Source organism: Panicum virgatum, chromosome 6K (genome assembly GCF_016808335.1).
Source record: "Panicum virgatum strain AP13 chromosome 6K, P.virgatum_v5, whole genome shotgun sequence".
Classification (NCBI taxonomy): Eukaryota; Viridiplantae; Streptophyta; class Magnoliopsida; order Poales; family Poaceae; genus Panicum; species Panicum virgatum.
The window spans coordinates 33,333,699-33,341,703 of NC_053141.1; the positions used below are offsets into that span (position 1 = coordinate 33,333,699).

General features: G+C 43.3%; 1 long non-coding RNA gene across 1 annotated transcript; it reads left to right on the forward strand.

The window, feature by feature from the left end:
* Positions 1–1,961: 1,961 nt before the first annotated feature.
* Positions 1,962–3,320, forward strand: LOC120712262. Its single transcript, XR_005690822.1, has 2 exons — positions 1,962–2,056; positions 2,206–3,320. It is a non-coding gene; the product is annotated as an uncharacterized LOC120712262 (long non-coding RNA).
* The last annotated feature ends 4,685 nt before the right edge of the window (positions 3,321–8,005 follow it).

Consider the following 8,005-nt stretch of genomic DNA (forward strand, 5'->3'; position numbering starts at 1 on the left):
ACCAATCTAATTTTTTTAAGATTATATAGAATATTAGTGCTATTTTTTATATTTTTGTAAATTCTTAGAGTGATTATTTGTCAAATATTTACACTAACTATTCTTGTTACAGTAAATGTGTACTCCTACATGATGACTAAGAAAAGCGTTGCACTAGCCCCTCCTGCGCATCTATCTATACTATAAAGACAAAAAACAATTGAAAACCTTTCTCATCCAAACTGAGCTCACTGTACCCCTCACGCCGGACCCGCGTGTCAGGGCCGAGGGAGGTGGAAGGGGTGGAGACCCATAAAAATCGTATATTAGAGAGCGTTTCTATCAAAAAGTTTATTTTTTTCTCACCGAAGGTCTTCATACCCGCCGCCGCGTACCCGTTCATTTACATAGCTGGTCAATGCTCGTTTCCTCTGCTCCATCGCTTGCCTTCTCCCCTCATCCGCGCGCACGCCACCGCCGCCACCGCCTGATGCGCACACGCCACCACCTCCCCTCCTCCCGCTTGCCGCGCGCCGCCGCCTCCTCCCCAGCCACGAGCAGCAGCTGTCGTCCGAGGTACGCTGCTATCGTTGGGATCGACGAATCGCAGATGGACGAATAGGAGCCGGCGGGATGGAGACGAGGGAGGGCGAGGGCAACAGGCGTTACATGTTGGGCGGATTGCAGTGGTGAAAGTGATCGGGTGCTCTAGCCTAAGAGGGGGAGGGGGTGAATTAGGCACTAATAAAAACTTAGACCTATGGCTCCAACTAGTTTGCACAAAACTTAAACTAACACAAGCTATCTAGATGTGCAACTAGGTTGTTCTAGTGTGAAACCCCTATCTCAAAAGAGTTTGGCAACCTATAGCCTTTTCTATCAAGAAACTATTCTATGAAAGTAGAGGCACACAAATTGCTAGTATGAAATGAGGAAGCTTAATGAGCGGGATAAGAGATAGCAAACTCTTGACGTGGGTGTTTATCCCGTGGTTCGGTTAGCCACAAAGGCACACCTACATCCATGTTGTTGTAGCACTCACTAATAGTATTGCTCCTCGGCCACCAAGTCTCTTCCGTGAACACAATCACGGTCACCTTGGCCCCGGGTTCCACTAAGGAGCTTCTCCACAAAGGATGGAGGTCTCCACGTGCCCCGCACAAAGATGTCGTCGCCACTCCACACTAAGTCGGAGGGTCGATGACGTTGCCGGCGAGCTTCACGCTCCAAGGTGCCGGCGCACCAAGCTCTTGTTTTGGTTCACTAATGAACCACAGCACAAAGGCTCGAAGCCTTGCAATCTCACTCACTAAGAGCTAATCCTATACACAACACTCTCAAAGTGTGTTAAGGGCTAAGGATATGATCTTGATGCTTTTGTATGGCTTGGAGATGTTCTTGGGTGTGTGTGAGATGTCCAGCAACTCCAGCAATCTTCAAATGGCTGGGGTGAGGTGTATATATAGGCCACCAAGTCTTGTAGCCGTTGCTCCAACGGTTAGCTGAAAGTCTGCGTATCACCGGAAGAACCAATGCCTCTGGCAGGGGTAGCGTCGGTTCTTCCGGTCACTCTAAGACACGAAATAGCCGTTGAGCTTCTGACTGCTGACACAGTGACCACCGGTTGAACCGATGCTATGCACCGATGCTTCATCGGTTCAACCGGTGCTGAAGGATCTTCTCCTGACAGCTGACGTCATTGCACCGATGGTATACTCCGATGCACCGTCGGTTGAACCGGTGCTGAAGAAACTTTTTCTGGGCACTCGACATCGTCTCTGGTACACAGTACGCCCAATGCACTGATGCCCTTTCTTGGACCTTCGGGCCTTGCTACGCCTATCTTCTCTTTCTCTTTGTCATCACTTGAACCTAAAAGCCTGAGAATGATTATCTTAACAATCATATTAGTCCAAGTGTTATGTTGTCATTCGATCACCAAAATCACTCGAAATGGCATAAATGGTGCCATGTTCGTTTCAAGTGGCGGCGCGGGGGCGATTTGCTCAGGGGCTTTCCATCGATGCTGCTTGTCGCATCTTAGATGCATTTGGTGATCCTTCTTAGATTTTGAAGCGTGAGCATCCTGTTCCTCTCTTTTCTTCTTCCTGCAAATTGTCGTAAGTTACATGTGCAACCCATTATCATCATCACCGTCATCGTGTCACGGTGCGGTGACATTGCCTCCGCCGGGAGTGGCGCCGTCATTGACTGCCTTCTTAACAGCTCATGTGGGGGATCACGCGGGCCTAGCTGCCAGGGTGCTCGAATCTTTGGTGAGTGATCCAGGGTAGTGGCCTCGGCGGCACAGCCTCATGTTGCCTGCTCCAGTTCACCTTCCTTTACCAATTCGCACATAACGAGAAGGTGATGCCAGGTCCTAACGTTTCTTCTCTTATTTGGATTTGGCTGATTGCCGTAATATAGTTTGGTAAAGCTTGCAATAGTCTAATTCCACGGAATTCTTGATTATGTGCTGCACTTTCCTCTTATCAAGATAGTTTCTAGCAGTGAATTATGATTCTCTTATGTCACGTCATAGTATTTAGATGTTAAGATGCTGCGTGAATAAAGCTAGCAGCCTAGCTTACAAGTGGAAAAAAAAAAGATCATGCTCATGTTTTTCAGTACTAGGATGACAATGTCATGGCATAATATGTGCTGAATTTGTGCGTTCCTTGTTTTTAACCTTTTCTTGCTGTATGGATTATAGAATGAAGCCTCAATTGGTTCTTTTTGAGTGCCTAATTTTATATTGATTCCACTCGATTGATTGGTGAAGCTTCTTGCTGGGAGTTCCTTTTTAGGAATATAGAGGTATATACCGGTAGCCTGATGGGATTTCTTCCTTGAGAGTCAGAGGAACCGGTAGTCAAATAATAGAGCTCATCTATTGGGATGGCTAGCCACCACCACAACTCCTCTGCCATCTTTCAGTATTTCTGCTACTTAAGGAGGTAATTTTATTACGTCAAATGTTTGTGTGTTATTTATATATGTTTGGGTTCAAGTCTTGCTCCGTTCGTGCTTTTTAGCTGATGAGAGATGCTGGGTCCGACCAACTTGTTCCTTACTAATTCTGATTATGTTGCTTTTGTTACCATGATAAGCAAGTTCATTCTGAGCTGACATCACTGTATAAATAGGTATATGGGTAGGCTATATGTTACTACTTTCATTGTTGATTAGTTGAATTGATGTATGTTTCAGAGCTTTGGGAATTGATTTAGCATGGATTGATTGTGGGAAAGTGTAATGTTATTTTTAGCTCAATTTGTCCATGATACTTTGTAAACATTTTGACACTACAGAATGAGTTCCTGGAGATCTGTTGGTTTCAAGGACCTATTATGGTACTGCTAACCAGTGGTGCATCCAGTTAATCATAAATTTTTTTTTGCCGAATATGTTGTTTATGCCCAAAATATCATATCTGAATACCTGCACTGCTCAATTTGTTGGAGAAATTTACATAGGTTTAGTATCATGAATACTAACCTTCTTTCCTTCTTAAATATAGTAGGGTGAGAGTAGGCATCAGTACTAAACATCTATACTAAACATCAAACTGTCCATGCCATGCTAATATTGATGAGAGGACACACATATGACGTCTAGGATTCACTCAATGTCTTGCGGATTCATTCTTGGCCGTGTTGGGTTCTTTCCGCGAAATTTTTTACACAAAAAAACGAATGCATGCATGGAGTACTAAACGAAGTTTATTTGCGAAACCTTTTTAGGGATGGGTCTAACTTTTCGAGACGAATATAATGACGGTAATTAGTCCATGATTTGATACAGTGATGCTACAGTACCATCCTCTAATCGCGCGTCAAAGGCCTCATTAGATTCGTCTCGCGATTTACACGGGGGGTTGTGGAGGTGGTTTTGTAATTAGACTTCATTTACTACTCTAAATTAGTGGTCAAATGACCAAAAAGTTTCCGCGAAATTTTTTACACCCTCAACCAAACACGGGCCTTTATGGAATCATATAAGTCTACTCATGGTTTGCATGAGCAAATCAGATAACCCTATATTAAGCTACCTTAATTATTTATGTGTCAGGCTAATTTTAACGAATTTGACAATTGGTGATCCTATCATGTTGCATTCTTCATAAACATTGTTGGTTGACATTCCCTTCAACTGTTTGTTGAAATGCCTCTTAGGAGATGTATGTTTTATTCTTCTTAGAATTAGACAACAGTTGCTTAACCTAATCATTCAAGTTTGAGTTGCTGCATAACCTAGCTATTCAACATCTTGTAGTTCTTCCTTATTTTTGTTCTATTCTTTGGAATGATTAATATTTTCATATGTGGTTCTCTACATGACATATGAGCCATCCCAGTTTTGCAACCCAAGCTGCTTGGTATAATGATTTATGAGTGAATTATAATTCCATGACACCATTCCAACTATAGGTAATAGATTTATTTCATCTCTGTTTTTTTCCCATCGTACTATCAGAATGATACAATTACAAACCTAATCCTGTCTGTCCCTCATCCATGGAAAAAATATTCAGTAGTTCTTTGAGATTGGCTGAAACATTAATTATATAGTTCATATAGGGAAGGTCCTTCCTGGACGATGATGCTTGAAATTGTGCTATTTGAAATTATGCCTAACCTTTTGTATAGCTTTTAATTTAACCTTCATACAAAATAATGACATCCTTTTGTTATACACATGCCAATAGTACAGATCATTTTACTTTTAAAGAGCCAGAGGCCCCCCTCTCTCACCTAAGATGGTCGGGATTGGCTCAAGGTCTCACGGTTGTTGCTCATCAAGTTCAGTGGATATATATATGACTGCATGATGTGAGTCCATATGTGTGATGTAATATAAGAATTTTAGCATAAAGATGATACTGTAAGAATTTATTGGCCTTAGCTATTTTCTATCTAACTTCTGGTAATAATTAGATGCATGATAGATGGATAAGTCATGTAGATTTTGGTATATTTACATCATATATTAGTGCGGGGAAGAGGGTGGAGTAGCTGGTTGAAGGAACTGATGTTGACAACGAAGGACAACAAGGATACTAGAGAAATTGGTAAACTTTTTTTATTAAATGTAGCAAAATTACTGATGAGAACTATTGCTTTCTAAGTTATACTATGTTTCCTAAATTATATGGTTTTTTTATGCCCCACGGATTGATGATTAAAGTTCCTCTTTTTCTTCTACACATAAAATTTATTTGGCTACCATAGCTTAAAGATAAGATTGAATCTATGTGTGGCAACTATTTCTTTGAACCTAAGATTATTAATTTTAGTATATATTAGTTATGAGTGTAAGTAATGATTGTTCTATTATATCAAAATTTTAGTTAGTATCGTATCAAAGTATAGCACGCGCGTGTCGCACGGGCATGGTTACTAGTATATATAAAGGTAGGATTCATGTGGGTAGTTGGTAGTACATTTTGAAATATAAGGATAGAATGATTCCTTGTGTTTTACATGTTCGCTTTATAATAAACTGTTTTACAGAAGAGAAAAACCCAGGATAAGGAGTGATCGGAGCACCTATCCCCGGCCATGGAAACACTCTCCTCTGCTCATCACAAATGTAGGCTTCCTTATAATATTCTTGGCCTTGCAGGTGCCTCACAAATAAAAGAAGGTGGCCTTGCATCACGTGATTGGATTTTCGATGAGATAAACGTTTATTTATTCGACACAAAAGAGTTTATTCGACCGTGTGACCGGTGCGAGTGCTGCTCTTCATTCTTGGACGTTGGGCTTGGGCCAGGGGCCGCACGGACGTGTTGTGCGGTGCGCTGTTGCTCTGTAGTCAAGCAGTCGCTTTTGATTCTGTGCCTTTTTTTCTTTTTCTTTTCCTGCAACCTACGGTGAGGACTGAAGAGGCGTACTAGGGGCGTACTAGCAGACTAGCAGTACGTACAAGGGTACAAGCGAAAAGAAACGAGGCGGCGAGGCGAGATGAGACGACGAGCTAGGCGCGGAGCTCGCACCAAGAAGCACGGGATAGTGGCCGCTCGTGCCGTCGTCGCGCGTGCAGCACGACCGTCTTCCTGTGCGAGTGAGGAATCTTTTGACTTGATACGGCCTGGCGCCGATTAGTACAATAATAATGGACATCTTTGTTTGTGACATGGACAAAACAGCGAGCCTGCCAATAGACTCCTGGTTGATTGGGTTGGAAGAACAATCACATTGTGGCTTGGCTTGCTATGATATCTTTCCATCCTACCATCCTAGCAGTAGGCCGCCTTGTACCTCGATTCCGTGAATCGTCCTGATCACCATTGTTAGCATTCCTGGTAAATCCTGTTTAGTTCCCAAAAAATATTTTTTGCAGTACCCGTCACATCGAATTTTTAGACACATGTATGTAGCATTAAATGCAGTTGAAAAAAATAACTAATTACATAGTCTAACTGATTAGTACGAGATGAATCTTTTAAATTTAATTAGTTCAGATTAGATATTATTTGTCAAATAACAACAAAATGTGCTACAGTACCAAAACCCAAACTTTTTTGCGAACTAAACACAGCCAGTTCGCTTGCGCTCCTTTTATTTCCAAGCTACCGATGCACCATTGATACCCCCTCTCTCTCACACACACTCTCTCACGAGGTTTGCTTGTGATCGACAGACAGCCACGACGAGCAAGTGCAGCCCATGAGACACTGCCACTACGGCTACTTTATGTACCACGCACGGCATTACAAACTCGATCGACTGCTCTGGTAACAAATGCTACGCGACACTGTGTAAAATAAAGTGCTATTATTCAATACATTAAACAGGGGGTAAAAAAGATTGCTTATTACAAAGAAAAAAGGTTGCAGTCGCTGCATCACACTAAAAAGCCCGCCCACCCACGTCCATAGAGTGAAAAAGTTAGTTACTATTTTTTTTTGTTTTTAACGACCATGCCTGTGCTTATTAAGAGGAGAAGGAGAAAAAATTTACAAGAGGACCACAATGAACCGCAGTTCACGGCTTCACGCGACCTAGTAAGCCCCAGCTAGAGGGGTTGCAACGAAAAAAAAAACATATTACAACTCGATCAATTGGCGACCATAATCTAAGCCAAGCAAAGGTAGGCAAGGGGCTAGCGTCCTAAAACCGGCCTGAAACCAGGCACCTACATCCTTAATCTATCAACGCAACCTCTAGTCAATTCACAGTAGAGGCCAGCAGCAAATTGTTCACTCCACTCTGCGTCGATCACATGGCCAAACATGTACTGGCTCTCTGACCAAGCGTAGTCGTACCACCACCGTGCCATGGCGCTCTCGACACGCTGGTGTCCAGCCACCGTACGCCTTTCCTCTTCCGATCCAGCCGCACACCACACTTGATGACTTGACCCCCATCCTCTACGGCAAAGACTGCGGGTCTTGTCAGTTCAGCCATCACTCGCTCCCCGGCGGCCGGGTCCTCGTCTGGCAACCATGCGCCATTCTTCACCTGTTTTTGTCACCGGAGCATCGCACACGCCATTCCCTTGCCATTTCCATGCTCGTGGACTCTTTAAGTCGAGCAAACCCTTGCCATATATCTCTATCAGTTCACATGCAGCTTTTCAAAAAAAAAAAGGCTATATCCACTACGCGAAACTGTCCATTCGCCGTGTGTAACACGGCCTTTGCCGTGTGCTGCATCCCGAAGTGATCCGTTCCCCATCAATCATCTCGAGGCCCAGGTCGACCTTATTGTTACATTCCATTGTTCGTCAAAACATCTTTGTGATGTGCGAATTATCAAGATCACCATTGCCGTTTCTAGAACCGTGGGACCTAGGTGCCCCTTCATTTCCACACCACTCCGTCTCGATAGGATGCGCGGAGGGACACGATTCGTTCGGTCGCTTACGCTCGACAGCTAAGACGACGGGCCGGCAGATGTGATGAGTATGGTTAACACTTCTAGAATAAGAAACAGCCGGGTACAATAATAAGCTACCTTAAGTCGTGCGCCATTTCAAATTATACCAACAACCACCGCTACACGCCATCGTATTTACAGAG